The sequence below is a fragment of the Neolamprologus brichardi genome, chromosome 20 (assembly GCF_056152115.1).
Source record: "Neolamprologus brichardi isolate AB-2024 chromosome 20, ASM5615211v1, whole genome shotgun sequence".
NCBI classification, from domain to species: domain Eukaryota; kingdom Metazoa; phylum Chordata; class Actinopteri; order Cichliformes; family Cichlidae; genus Neolamprologus; species Neolamprologus brichardi.
In genome coordinates, this window is record NC_142123.1 from 31616317 (window position 1) to 31632183 (window position 15867).

A 15867-nucleotide genomic window follows, 5' to 3' on the forward strand; every position below is an offset into this window, starting at 1 on the left:
GACAACAGCTGGACGGAGAAATGGTTAAAACGGGAACGAAACAGGAAGTCGACCTCAGAGCGTCGCCGCTGACACCGATAATCCAGTGCGAGCGTGAAAGTGACGCATCAGCAGATTCAAACTACCGAGGCGCAAACGGGGGAGAAAAAAAAGAGGGCTACGTTTTCCTGCATCAGGGTGGAGACGTGTGGAGGAGAAAGAGGAGGAGGTGCAGTTATATTAAAACCGAAACCCTGACTGTGTTTTACAGCTGCTGTCGCTGCTGCCTGCCACCCCTCCCTCTGTAGCTAACAGGCGTGAACCAGCTTCATTATGTGTTTATGAGAGAAGAATTTTTTACAAGATTAAAACAAGGCTTTGAAGGGGAGTGGGGGAGGCGGAGGGGGGCAGTAAATGACAAAAATACTGTAATAACAGAGAGGAGGAGGAGAAAGAGGAGGGGGGAGATCTGAACTCTAATAAACATGGGGAAAAAGCCAAGGGAGGAGATTCCTTTATTTAACAATCTGTTTGATTCCCCACAGAAACGAGAAGATCAGGACGAGAGGAGACAACTGGACCTCCATCATCTCCTCCCGCACCGGAGGACGCTGAAGCCAACGAGCCTCGTGGAGCACAGATTTCCTCTAACAACCTAATTGAATTTCCGAATGCATGAGTGACTCCAGTGTTGAAGTCACTCGTGTAATATATATATATATAAAAAAAGAAGGAATATGAAAATAAAATGAAGATAAAACACATTAATGGCTGCAAGTTCACCGCTTTTATGATTTTTATAGTCACATTCTCCCCTTTAACATCTCCATAACCATTACATTAGACCTAGTCTTGTCTGAACTGCTCATTAGATCCCTTTTTATTGCTTTTTTTATGTCACACTGTTCCCCCTCTTCTGTCTGCTCCAATGGCAGCTTTATTTTTAATATATCATCGTTTCAGTTGCTCTTATATAACCCCCGACTGTGGTAGCTGCAGTGTTGGGGAGTAGTCAGAGAAATGTAATTAAACCCGTAGTTGAACTACATTTCACTGCATCTTGCTGAGCTTTCAGCTACAATCGCAATCATCCCTCAGGTATTTAGATTACTTTTTTAGCATTTTTGTTGAAGTTAACTATTGAATAAGGAGCAGAGAAAGAGAGGAATGCTGCGTTAACTCATTTTACCGGTGCGACTCTGTTGCCTCACTCCCTTCTCCTTTCATCCTGACCACTGCAAAGGCATGCAATCATTCATCAGTCAGCCGCCACCACAGACTTTAACTTCACCAGAGTCCACGGGGGAAAAGAGCGGGCGTTACCCAGCATTCACACAGCAACAATGCCATACATCTCCTGCATCTCAACCTAAAAAAAGCATCGCCACAAAAGTCACCAACGAGTCCTTTGTTTGTGTGCGAGCAATGAAAGCAGAGAGTAAAACACGCTCTGCACTGCAAAGACTGATCTTTTTACAAACTAGTTTAGATCACCTTTATCTGAGTAGCTTTAGTTAGCTACGCTAGAGTTCTCCCTCAGGTGGCTTTTATGTAATTTGGTGTCTCCCTGTGCAGAATAAGTGGTAGGTCTGCTTTCACAGACGTTTCACCACCAGCAGATATCTGGAATGGGAATTTAAAACATTTTACTTCCTCACACAAAGCAGATAGCAGATCGGTGGAAATTCAGGTGGTGATTATGCTTGTGTTGTTTTTTGGCTAATGCACTTCATAACTGAGGGGCTTCCATTGTCTGTGTGAGGTCATCACACGGTTAATTAGTCCTGAACGTGCAGAACTTTTGCACAGATTTTTAATGATATTCATAATTCACCGCACTCAATGGAATATTCTTCAGATAATTGAATTAAAAATGCTCCAAAAGGCATTCATATTACAAACACAGTGGATTGGTTGAGCTCAGTCTGTAATTATGAATTATGAAACTTTAGGCATTAATGCAATCTAAACTCTCTGTTGCATCTAAAGCCTAAAAGCCTAAAACCATTTTTGCATCAGGCTGTAAACATGTTTATTTCTGCTGTGCAGTTTAACATTAGAGTCTATGGGGAGGGGCTTAGTTTTGGAGCCAGCCTCAATTCAATTTCAATTCAACTTTATTTATATAGCGCCAAATCACAACAAAAGTCACCTCAAGGTGCTTCATAGATACAGAGAAAAACCCAACAATCATATGACCCCCTATGAGCAGCACTTTGGCGACAGTGGGAAGGAAAAACTCCCTTTTAACAGGAAGAAACCTCCAGCAAGTGGTCATTGGAGGAACTGCAGCTCTTTTTAAGCACTGGCTTCATTTGTTTTGTTTTTTCATTTCGGGTGGCTGTAGCTCAGGAGGTAGAGCAGGTCACCTACTGATCGGAAGGTTGGAGGTTCGATCCCAGGCTCCTCCAGTCTGCATGCCAAGTATCCTTGGGCAAGATACTAACCCCAAGTTGCTCTCCGATGCATCCATCGGAGTATGAATGTGTGTGAGTGTAGTTAGAAAGTACTCAGTATAGAGGTAGTGCTTGTGAGAATGGGTGTGACTGGGTGAATGTGGCATGTTGTATAGAGCACTTTGAGTACTCCGGGAGAGTAGAAAAGCGCTATATAAGAATCAGTCCATTTGTGAGCAGAACTCAGGTTAGAGAAGTTCATGAGAAAAGACTGAATTGTTTTCAATGAGACTTGAAAACACTTTAAAATGAAATTTGTATCAGCAGCCACAAACTCAAAGTTCTGCTTTAAGTAATCGGTAGATGTGCTTCAAACACTGAGTTTCATCAAAAACTGGGTCTTTGCTGCCAGAGCACAGGCGAATGCGCCGACCATCGGCCAGAATCCAGCCGCTTCGGGCTGTTTTTCTCTTTGGTTCATTCATAACAGAAGAAAATGATCAGAGACTGTCAGCGAGGAAACAGTAAAGCGTCTCCGTCACCGTCTGTGCTGCACACATCTGCATCTCTCAGTCTCAGAGCAGGAATGCAAAGATGTCAGGTGCCAGACTTTGGCACAAACAGGTAACCACAGAACAAAAGGCCCTTACTGCAGCATCATGTGGACCACAGCACCGATCTGATTGGTTGATCTGTCCCCTTAGAACGGATTCAAGTCATTAACATATAAACTGGATGCGGTCCCGCAGAGACTCACCCCGACACATCAGATGGTTAGCCTTCCACCAAAAATCAGCTGAACTTCTAGAAAACGTTCAAAAGAAAATTCTGACTGAATGCTCGTTTCCATGCACTGCGGCTGATGGCCGGTGGGGAGAGCAGCAGGTGGAAAATTCACCACAGAACCACCGAAGAACCCACGCGGTCGAGGTCATTAAAATGACTCCAGTCGCAGCTCAAACGGTGCAAAAGGGGATCAGAAAACATGGCAGAAACAGGCTGTTTCTGTTGGCTTAAAATGACACTAACAGAATCAGGATTTGCCTTCATGATTATCATGGTTTTGGCTTATTGCAGCTATAAAAAAAAAAAGCAATAAAGCTGTCAGTCAAATTCAGATTATATTACCATACTATCTGTGGGAAGATAATTAAACTCATAGAACAGGTGCACGGAGGTAATGAGAGTCTGTAAACTAAGTCGAAAGTGTACAAAAAGAACAAATATTTATAATATTTTCATACGTGCATAACTAACACGACCTATCGCTTTCGGTTGTCATGCCACCGCTAGTCAAAGATTCATCCTAGAACGCGCCCTCGTCCAAGCAACAGCTGGCTGTGTCACCTGACAGCAGCCAACAAACTTGTTATTTACAGAAAAAAATTTATGTCGAGAGCAGAGAAATCCAAACGCAGCATTCATTCGTTCAAACGTGTGCTTCAGCTCGAAACTACTCCGGACCAACAAAGAACTGAAACGTAACCTGCCAGCTCGCTGGCACAAAGACCGTGCGTTGTTCAAAGCCACAGATGTGCAAACAGTGGAACTAATTCCAGTGCACTCCCTATTAAAGGCTGGTGTCTGCCTCCATCCAGGCTGCTCCGTCACCTGAACCACATACAGTCTGTCAGTGCAGAAGTTAAACCGCCCTCAACCTGACACTTCTCTAGCACACACCTGAATGCACCAGTGTGAGAATAACACAGGTAAATGAGTGCAACACGACCTGCACGCTCCATCCCAGCAGCTCCCAGTATTTTTATACAATGAACATGCATTAGAGGTGGGCTGTGTGCACTGTGTGCTACGTGTTAAGTTAAATTCTTGTTGCAAACCTGGATGATTTACTGACAAACGGCAGCTCTGCATGTTTGTGCAGCAATGTGAGCGCATGTAAGTGCTTTGGTTTCATCACCTTTAGATGGGACAGAATTAATCGCTAACCCTGTGGTTTCCTCTGGCATGCTGAAAATAGTCCTTGCATCACACCTCATGCTTTGTTTGTTTTTTCCACTTCATCAGTCATACAAAAATCCAAGTAGAGCTTCATCTAAATACACGTCACCTTTATTTTTGCAGGAGCTACGACCCTCTCTCACCGAAAACATCGAATTCACTTTATCTTCACTTCGTGTTATTAACCTAATTGTTTGCGCACGACCTGCAGCGTCTTCACTTCCCAGTTTAAACACCAGCGCTCTAATCCAAACCTAGCCCCGTGACATATTCTCAGAAATAAAGCTTTCAAACAGCTTTCAAGCTTTCAAAAGCTTTTAACCTTTTAAAGGGCTGCCTGATGTTTTCCTAACCTGATCAAGAGGACACGGGGTGAAGACCGAGCTTTAAAAAAACATCCTAAGTCTCCTGAAACTTGGGATGTTTCCTCCTCTATGACCTGATTCACTAGTGAGACTTTATATTCTTGGAAACGGTTGGATACTTCAGGCGTGTTTACGTGGACACAAAGCGGTCAGGTTCTCTCATGACAGGCGAGCAGATGCTTAGAACATTGGCGTGAGATGATCAAACCACAGAGCATGTTACATACCGAGAAATGTCACTCTGTTAACACAGGAAGCCCAAATACTTCAGATGTGACACATTTCTGTTGCTGCAGGAAATTTTTCTGCAGCGGCAGCATCACACCTTCAGAGCACTCGACTGTGTTTCCTGGCGGAGCTCAAAGTTTCCTCGGTGACTCACTGAAATGTCCTGATGGTTCAGCCTCTGTCTGAACTGACAGACGAGGCAAACGCTGCAGACAGTCGTGCATGCGTGTTGCACACGGCAGAGAAAACCGAACTCCGGCAGAGTTCGCTTCAACATCTGCAAACAATCTGCAGATTATTTTCCCATTTAATCAATTAATTGTTGCTGCTTCCAGTCTGAATCTCCAGCTGTGACGCATTCAGCCACCATGAAAACTCATTAAGGGCATTAAAACGCTGCACTTCATTCAAAGAGCGCGTTTAATACTTATCCCACCACACTGCTCTCGGTTATTGCTGTGCAACCTAATAGTTTACAAACAATAACTACAATGAGATAATAAATATAAAGATTTATTAAACTAAACTGCAGTTTGAATGTGATATCACTGTAGAGCTATTAAAATCTGCCCCTCCAGCTACTTTATTACTGATGCATCAATAATAATGAAATATATAAACACAGGAGGGTTTCACACACACACACACACACATGAAAAGAAGGATTGTTCATTCACTGATCAGAATTCATTAAACTTTATTCATGAGATAAAAAGATAAAAATTACTTTTTTAAACACCCAAATCAGCCGACATCATCAAAACTTAATTAGCTTTAATTAATGATTCTGCCAAACTCTGCAACCTTTCGCCTCAAAAATCACATCCAAGCAAAGAACGTGACAAAACCGATCAGACAAATATGGTTAATTATTCTTTGATTCATTGCTTCTGCTGTTTTTGCCACACAGGGCGGGGCTGTTATTGTCTAATGAGCCCATAAAGCTGGTTAACTGACCTTCATTTGTAAAGATGTTAAAGGATCCTCTGAGAAACAGACAGTTTTATTCAGTTATTAACTCGAGGTTTTATTGTCCGGCTCTGTGTGTCTCTCTCGGGGCCCCGCAGGTCCACGTCACGAGCTGGTTTGGTTTAATTAAAGCGCTTCATAAGACGGTAGAAGCTTTGCTGTTGTTCGGCAGGTTTGGAGCAGCGTTCACGTCCCCGTGCGTCCTGCTGTGCGGTGTTCAGGGGTGAGGGTGACATAAGTCTGTCAGGAGTGGATAGCTTGCATGTTTTTGTTTTGATCTTGTTTTTACCCACAAATGTGTTTCACTTTCACTCACAGCTGAGAATCAGACACAAACTTTCTGAGGCTTTGGAAAGCACCGCTGGCTCGCCACCCACGTTTTCCATTTGGGCACTCCTCACTGAGAGGGACGATGCTCGCAAGATGCCACGCGTGTTGGTTGCTTTTTGGTTTTTCTGCCCTCACTATTTAAAATATATATATGTTATGACCGGCAGCCCAAACGCAGCCGTCAAAACTAAAACTTAAAAGTTGCTGGAGCTTTAAACTCTTGGGCTAAAATAAGACCCTTCGCAGAATTTGTCATGTAGGTTAAACGATGACAGCCACCAAGAGCATTTAACGTGATGCTTTAGAAGTGTCCACATGTGATGAGCTGAATCTAAACTGCTTTGAGAAGCAGCAGGGGCTTTGAAACAACAGCAGCTGAGCTGACTGTTCATAGACGTCCAGTTTCTTGCATTTCCAGGTAAAACTGCGTTTAAATCCTGTGACACTTCTGCTAACAGGTTGGGGCGGGTCCATTTTTCACTGGGATGGTTCTGCTTGCTTTGAAATGCTGCTTCATCCTCAATTTGATGTTTTACTTGTAATTTACTGTAAACTATGTTGTTCTGAATAAAGATTTCCAGGGTTTTACTCCACAGTGTTGCACTTTTGCAGCATTTTTGCCCTGTGATCGACCGGTGACCTGTCCAGGGGTGAACCCCACCTCTCGCTTAATGTCAGCTGCAAAAGGCTGCAGCCCCCCTGCCTCTCTCCAAAGGATAAAGCAGGCAGAGCTAACAGATGGGTGGATGGATGGATAGATGGAGACCCGCCGCACTTCTTCTACAGTGTACATTGTCAAGCAGCTTTCAAAGGAAACAACACAACTCAGACACAATAATGAAGGGTTAAGTTACCGATCGCTGCACACGGGGGACACTTTTCATTTCAAACTGCAGGATCTACTGTTTCTGTTTTATTTCACTGTTGGTGAGTTTTTATCGTGTTTCACGTCAAACATTTTTGTCCCAAATGAGACTTCAGACCATGACCATGAGTCTGCTGCAAAGAAGCACACAGATTTCAGCATCACATGGACTCGTGCATCCTCGGGTTGGCACATTTTTAAGTGGAGGGGAGGGTTTTCGTGGGAAATTCTTCCACATCTTAATTGAATAAAGCCCTCAAACAGCAGCAGCTTTGTCACAGAGCTTGACACAGCGGCTGCACCTTTATGTGCACAGCGCTGAATAAACTGCCAGCAGCAGGAGGAAGACAGAAAAAGATGTTTACAGGGAGATGCTTCGCGTTTGTAGCTTCTTTTCTTTCTTGTTTGACATGCCTGAAGTTCATCACTCTGAACACTTTACTGAAGCCGTGACTGACTACCACAGAATAAAACCAGCGTGAAAACACAATTCAACAGTCAGCGACACATTTCGGAGCGAAAGAAACACAGCTGCGGGAAACTTCTGCGCACAGCGAGAGAAAGCGACGGTCAGAGTCCACGGCTCTGTGCCACTGATCTGATTCCTGCTCCACTAATTAAATAACGGCGCAATTAACGAGAGTCAGCTGTCAATCAAAGCCTCCTCTGCGAGCGAGAGGAGCGCGCGGCGCCCGAGGGACGGAGTGAGAGAGGGGGAGAGAAACGGGCACTTACTTCTTTCAGGAAACAGTCCGTTTTTCTTTCATTCCTCCAGAAAATTAAAATTAAAGAGGCGACAAGAACTGAAAGAGCCTGAACACCGGGCGAGAGAGAGGGGGAGAGAGGGAGGACGCAGGACTACCAACAGACAGATGGAGAGAGAGAGGGGATGACAAGAGAGAGAGAGAGAGAGGGAGGGAGGGTGAGCAGCCGGCTAGATGGCTGTAATCCCATTATTGTGAACGACACATTGTTCTGAGAGAGAGAGAGCGAGAGACGTTCACAGGAAGCAGGGAGAGAGAGAGTGAGACATTCACAGAGAGCGGGGAAGAGAGAGAGAGAGAGACCCACTGGGAATAAAAGGGGCGGGGCTTATCTGCCACACTCTTCTAGGTGGTGTCGGAGGGGGCGTGGTCTTATATTAATATTTAATAGGTAGGTTGAAGCGTGAAGTTGGAGAAAGAGAGGAAGAGAGGTAGTAAATGAGTGTCGCCACACCCCTGCAACTGTGTGAGCTGCTGTGGGCTGACGGAGTCCAACATGAATCCAGCCCCAAAATACTGCAGCACCACCTGCAAACATCAGACCAGGTGCTTCGACATATTCAACAAGCATCTGGCCAGATTTGAGTTTATGAGAATGAAAAATAATTGCTACACCTGGAAAACCGACCAGCAAAGCTCAAAAACACAATGTTTCTCACATAAACAAGAGTTCTGAGTATTTTTAATGTGGTTTAAGTTTTATTTTCACGCGGTTATCGAGACGGCTGTGGCTCGTGTGGTTAAGCATGTTGAAGTATCCTTGGGTAAGATACCAAACCCTGAGATGTCCCCAGTGCACCTATTAGGGTGTGTGCGCGGATGAAAAAGTGCTCAGGCATGGAGTTGTGCGATTGGGAGAATGAGACGTGTAGTAGGAAGCACTTTGAGTGCTCATGTTGAGTAGAAAGGCACTGATCCATCTTTGTGAGGGTGCCTTTGCACTGCAGGAAAGTTGGACTGTTAAATAGCAGCAAATCAACACAACAGTTGGCCTCAAAGCGCTTTATACTGTAAGGTAAAGACCCCACAGTAGCACACATGACAACTCCTTTACGGAAGTGTTAACACAGGAGTCTATGGGGATTTAATTGGTTTTAGAAACAGCCTCAAGTGGCCATTGGAGGAACTGCAGCTTCTTTTTTCCACTTCCGTGTTGGTTTCCTTTTCAGCCTGGAGGTCTGCTGCTCTCTAACCGACCCCTTTAGACTTTATGCTTCCACTGCTGTGCGGTAGGATCCATCAGATCGAACTGATGATGAAATGATTTTGCAACAGCTTTGTGATGCAGTTGCATCATTGCTGTTTGTTGCATCCACCTAAATGGTGAGTTTTATGCTGTCGATAGTCAAGTGGAAGAGGAGACGAATGCTACCGCTAGTACATTTGGTGCTTCTTGTCATCGTTTTCTCCAAGTCGACCTCCACCCAGCAGTTTTCTGTGCCCAGAGAAGTACCTACCCCAGAGTAGGCCGTTTGTTCTGCCCCGAAAATAGCAGTAAAAGAGGCTCTTCAAAGGCAGTTCCTGCTGTTGGAACCGGTGTTCTGGGAATCCATCCTACCTGGCAAACCATCCTACTCGTTGTTTCTGCGCATGCGCACAACACGAAATTCAGTGGCAAATTGTCCTACCTTTGTGAATATTAGCTAGAAAAATACTCTGACCGGTAAAATTAACTGCCAAGCCAACCTACCTTTGTGAATGTCACCTACAAGCATACTTAAACTGCTAAAGTTTTGTGACAAATCGTCCTACTTTTGTTAATCTGAGCTAGAAGCATACTTTAATAGCTACATTTCAGTGGCAAACCATCCTACCTTTCTGAATATGAGCTAGAAGCGTACTTTAACAGCTAAAATTCAGTGGCAAACCATGCTACCTTTGTGAATGTTACCTACAAGCATACTTTAACGGGTAAAATGAAGTGGCAAACCATCCTGGCTGTATGCATATGAGCTACAAGCATACTCTGATGGGCAAAGTTAAGTGGCAAACCGTCATACCTACTTAAATTGGTGCTGGAGTTACTCTGTGACAGCAGAAATGTGCATAAACTACTTATGGTAGGACGTTTTGCCAAAGTAGGATGGTTTGTCAGAACACCGGAACAGCCACCAATACATGCAGTGGAAAATTATTACATTATACTTGTTTAGTCAAAACTTTGTGTTAGTTTAAATGAAGTGAAAATGCAAACAGAGCAGGACTGGGGAGAATGTGCAGCTAAATCAATTTGGACTAATCTCAACCAAACCCAGTGGAATCATCACTTTATATAAATAAGTGTTCCAGATATTTGACTGATTATTGATTGATTATTACTCCAAAATCTCAGCCAAACTTAAAAGCCAAGATTTGATTTTTGCTAAACGAATAAGAGAGAAGCTGCAGCAGGAGGCTGGAGTGGATTGTCCAGGATGGAGCCCATCCATACCTCTGTGCTGTTCAGGTTCTGTTGTTTAGTTCATGTTTTCTCATGAACTGCTTTCATTGAACAGAAGCGACTTTTTCTCGCGTGAAAGCCGAGCAGCTGCTATCTGAAGAGCATCGTGAATCTTCAGACATCTATCTCTGTTCACTTTGATGCTGAAGAAAACTTAAATACTAAAAGATTCTCAGGCAGAGTCAGAACTTTCTGTGGGTTTCTCGTGGTTTATTTTGGATAGAGATCAGACACGATGACATCCTCAGGAAGTGGAAGTAACACAGAATCTAAACATGCTGTGTGTGCGCCTCAATGTGAGGTATACGTTCTCATTTCTAACACAAACGCCTGCCCCGCACCAAACTTTTCAAGCACTTTTAGTGTCTCAGACAAATTTCCATGGTGCCATTAAAATCCTGACAGTTTTGTGGAAGCTCATTTTGATGGTTAGGTGTAGAGTGAGCATAAAAAAGTCTTTTTCTTTTCTTGAATGACTGATAAATTCAGATTTCTCTAATATTAATGTACATTTTTCCGACTTGGCCTTCTCTCTGACTAAAAACCGACACGTTATCTTTAGACGTGACAATTTCCCAGACCATAGCAAGTCTTTTCAAAGTCTTGTAGAGTGTGGTAGGTATAAGATAAACTTCCTGTTCTGCTTATATAACCTGCAGTTCTCTGATTGAGGATGTTGGCCTCATGTTTCGCTGACAGTCTGAAAACTGCGTTTTCACAACTGGAAACAAATCAAAACCAATTTACCTGCAGGATTACAGGATACAGCTGCCAAAATCCGACAACGCTGCAGCTACTTCCTGTCAAAGCAGGCAGCCGGACGTTATCTGTCTGTGTTATACGTGTTATGAGATATTTGAGTCATAATTAACAGGCTCGGGGCTCAGATTTCGCGTGCTTGGGGAACGCCGCGTTCTTCAGTAAAACCTCCTCTGCAGATAAAATGAAGCGTCTCACAGAAAGCAGAGTCCCTCTGAGGACGTCTCTCTGAGGATGTCCCACAGCCGACGCGTCTCTTTGATTCTCCTCCGTCAGCTGCTGCTGTGGGCGGCCCAGCAATCCCACTGCGAGCCACAGTGCATGATGGGAACCAGCTGCTTAGTCTCCTACATGTTCTCACAGTCTTCAAATTGCAGCAGGTGCTCGTCATTTCCCTGCTCCGGACCGAGGTCGGTCTTATTCATGTCTTTTTGGTGTTGTTTGCTCTTCCTTTGTCAGTTTTTTTGTCCCACACAGAAATGAAACCCAGCAGAGCAACGAGCAGACTCATGTTATCAGATTGGCGTGATCGGCACTGATCGGTCAGAGGAAGAGTCTCAGCTAAACGTCTCTGCTAAGGTGAGTGAAAGTTTCTGTTTTCTGTCGCCTGATTGGTTCACAGCTGACAGGTCACAGCAGGTGAGCATCCCAAAGTGTCCAGGTCGTCATGGTAACCACCGACTGTTTAATGTGATGTGAAGACAGCGTGAAGACTTGGTGCGTGCGCGAGTGTGTGTGTGTGTGTTATCGCCGTCATCTTATCTGTGACACACACTCTGCTGGTAAAACATGTGTGTGACCTCAAGTGACTCAATGTGTGTGTGTGTGTGTGTGTCGATATACTCATGCATTCATTCATGTGTGTGTCTGTGTGTGTGTGTGTGTGTTAGAGCTCAGCTGGGAGTGTTTGTCCACCTCTCATCAGGAGCCCTCATGTAATATTAATCACACACGCATACTTAGGGTCACACGCACTACTGAACACACACACACACACACACCGATCACATCAATCAAACACACAAAGAGAAACACACACCCCAGGATTAACTACTATCTATCTTTGTGGGGACATTTCGTTCAGGCCTCACTCTGGGACGGGCCTCAAAGGGCGGCTCAGGGTTCAGATCTGTGGAGCAGAAGCAGGTTCACGCTCAGGGTTACAAAAGCGTCACACTTTCCGCACTCATGGGCTAAATTAAGTCATCGGGCTTTTGTGCGGTTGTCTGCGAACTTCACATTGTCGCTGTTGTTGTGTAGACTTGTCTGCATTGCCGCCACCCAACTCTGCATGTAAGTGACGCTTTCTCCAAGCAGACCAGAAAGTGCATATAATAAGAGCAACCACCCGTCCGTTGTGCCTGCAGCTGTCCGTGTGTGCATCCGCAACCCAGTATAATCCGGGCCCGAGTGTCCCAGGAGTGCAGTGTGTGCCTGAGGGTCCTCGCAAAGATAGGAGAACGGCCGCGTGTGTGGCCAGCTGGTGCAGCAGCGTCCATGATGTGATTTTATATTTCTGCATTAACGTCTCGAACAAACACTCGTTATTTAAAGGCCATTTAAAATCCGTCCACTCGACGATTTACTGCCAGTCACACAAAGGAAATAAAACATGCGACCAATTATAGCCCGCTCTCTTTTTCTAAATAATCCACTGCAGGACTGTGTCCTCACTGAGCCACACACTCGTGTTCTCAGCTTTTCCATTAGTTTCAGCAGCTGTTCAACAAACAACAACAGACCACATACCTCCACCAAGGCTGGAAAGTCTCTCTACCCTCCATTCAGAATCATATTTGGGTTAGTTAGATATTTCATCTCAAAGGATGAAAGGAGGGATAAAAAAATATTACATTTTTCCTTCAAGATTCCTGCTTCTAGATCCTCCAAAATTCTATGATGTTGGGCCGAGCTCTGGATACCATCCACCCACACACAACGTCTTGAGCAATCTTGCTAATAAACTGGACAAATAAAAAATAAATTGAGCCAATCACAGTGGAGATAACACCCTTGTGAACAAAACACTTGCTAACTTGAAATTCAAAACTTTGCTACTTCCTGCTGCCGGCTTGCTCGTGCATCCTAAAACATCTGATGTAGACGTGAAGAAAAATGAACAGATTCTTGAAGTACACTGAGACTAAAGTCAGAGTTTTCAATATTTCATAAAGGGATCTTTACACCTGGCCCACTGCGGTTCCATGTAGATGCTCAATCATCCAGGCAAGGAACTCCCAAAAAGTTGATTCTGTTCATCTGGACGTCGGAGAAACGTTTCGTCACTCGTCCAAGTGACGTCTTCAGTCTCAGCTGACTGCAGGTTTCCCCAAATCTTATAAACAGTACATTTGCATAATAACTGAAACTAGCACCACTGAGGGAACAATGGACTGTGAGGTCAGGTTTTTGATCATTAATATGCAAATTGTCATGACCATTGATCAAAGACCATGAGTACCATTCACAGAGAGTTGGGGAATGGCTGCAATCACAGCATTGTATGATGGTGAAAGAGGTCCTCTTAGGCCCCCTCCTCGATTCAGAGATGGTCTTTCCTTTTTCACGTAAATGGCCTCCTTGACTCCGCGCCCATCCAGGAAGTGAACATCCTCATCATTGAAAGTGTCCACTGGACCGTAGGTACGTTTCTGCCACTGAAAACGGTACGTCCAGATGAACAGAATCAACTTTTTGGGATTTCCTTGCCTAGATAGATTCCAAATATGTTCGCAATCCATCCATCCATTCGCTTCCGCTTCTCCTTTTCAGGGTCGCAGGGGGCGCTGGAGCCTATCCCAGCTGTCATAGGGCGAGAGGCGGGGTACACCCTGGACAGGTCGCCAGTCTGTCGCAGGGCCAACACACAGGGACAGACAACCATTCACACTCACTTTCACTCGCACATTCACACCTAGTGGCAATTTGGATTATCCAATTAACCTATCCCCACAAGCTGCATGTCTTTGGACGGTGGGAGGAAGCCGGAGTACCCGGAGGGAACCCACGCAAACACGGGGAGAACATGCAAACTCCACACAGAAAGACCCCGGCCTGATGGTGGAATTGAACTCAGGAGTTGCCTCCCACCAACCAATCTGCAGAATCAACGTGTTAGTGCAAGTGCTCGCCCAGGTCTTGGGCGTGTTGCGTACTCCTGTTTATGAACCAGGTGGTCGCCACAACTAATTGCGAAAACGTCAGTGCAGTCACCACTGATTTTTCATAGTCACGAGGAGGCTGCAGCCTGTTTTCACCTCAGGATTCCCTCAGGAGTTTGCATGCATGCAGGTCAGAATGGGGAAAAAAATTAAAAGAGCATAAATATGTCATGTTTAGTGTTGATTTGCAGCTGTTATTACAGCTAAAACCAGCTAAATGCACTTCTTGTGAGCATGTTTAAATATTTCTAGTTTTAGAAAATATTTCTAAAATTTTAGAGCTTTGGGAATCAGTCTGCAGCCACTCAAAGGGCCTTAAAACCAGATTTTCATGCAGTTTCTCGTTAGACATGATCGGCAGCACTGAAGCCAATGAATAATAGAAAAAATATATTCATATATGAATTTACAGAGGTAACTATTTTCTGCCAGCATCCCGCTATCTCGTCTTTTCTCTGCACCAGTGTAGATACTTGCTGTGCAAAGAGTCAATTGATGCATCAAAAGCCCTCTTTTATGTGAGCCTGAGGAAGAAAGCCCGGGGTAACAAAGAAAGTTGATAACTGCTGATGTGATACCCATTATCTCTGATTGGAGTTTTAGGTTTTGTGTAGGCAGCCAAGACAAAAGAAGGCTGGCTATGTCAAACTTCACAGCGCAGCCCTCCTCGAGACTTCGGCACGAGATAAGATATGATATTTCGGGGTGCGTGTGTTTTTTCCCAGGTAAGGCTTTGCAGTAGAAACAAAAGATGAAGGACGAGTGAAGAGGCTTTAAAGGGGGGCGGAGGATGGGTCGAGGAGGAGCGGGAGGAGGGGAGAGGTACGTGATGAAGGGGGAGGTGGGGGTGAGAGGAGGGGGCAGGTTTAGAGAGCGTGAAAGCAGCTTGTACAGAGACGAACCAACCAGGCGGAGTAATGAATGAGGGGGGAGGGGAGGAGGAGGTGAAAGGTGACACGCAGTAATTGGGGGGAAATGTGTGTGCGCGATGCAGCGAGGCGACGTGTCCCAGATAAAAATCTAAAAATCTAATTCAGCTTTATTTATCTTCGGGGTCGTTTCGTTTAACAATCTGTGAAATAAATTAGGTTAACGCAAACGAGCACATGACGGGAAATACATCTGTGTTTATAGATATGGATACGGATATAGCTGTATGAGAGACAGGACACGGAAATGAAAAATATGTTCTTGTGACACAGCTGAATGTGGAATTTAATTCTGGGTGAATTTATGGCCGTAGAAATGTTTCTTTTATTAAAGTCATCTGTCTGAATTTTCCTGTCTGTAATCTGCAGAAACTCATTTCAACAGCAAGGCAGCTGAAACCTGATCACGCAAAAGTTTGATTAATCACGCGATTGACTACCCTACGAGAGGGAGAGAGACACGGGGACACAGAGAGAGAGGCGCCCTGGTAACAATGGCTCTTCTGTTGCAGTAACTCTCTCTGATGATCTTTGGGTCACTGATCCTGAATCTGCAGATTCTCTGTACCAACTAATTAGATCACTGCATCCTCCATCTATCACTGAACTCCCAGCGACTGTAATAAGCCGTTTTCACACGTGAACTTCGGCGTCGGAACAATCAGGTCAGGACTTATTCCACAGTTGTCGTTTCTAATGTGCAGCGCGCAGCGGGAAATAGTC

General features: G+C 44.7%; 1 protein-coding gene across 2 annotated transcripts in view; it reads right to left on the reverse strand.

The window, feature by feature from the left end:
- Positions 1–15867, reverse strand: part of plxnb3 (plexin B3) — a 105285-nt gene that overhangs the window by 54685 nt on the left and 34733 nt on the right. Inside the window, exon 1 of one of the 2 annotated variants that reach the window (XM_087834381.1) lies at positions 7827–8063. The exons of the other annotated variant lie outside the window; for it this stretch is intronic. The gene's annotated coding sequence lies outside the window, so the exon portion shown is untranslated. Of the gene's footprint in view, positions 1–7826; positions 8064–15867 lie in introns of those variants that run through there. 2 annotated transcript variants of the gene reach the window in all.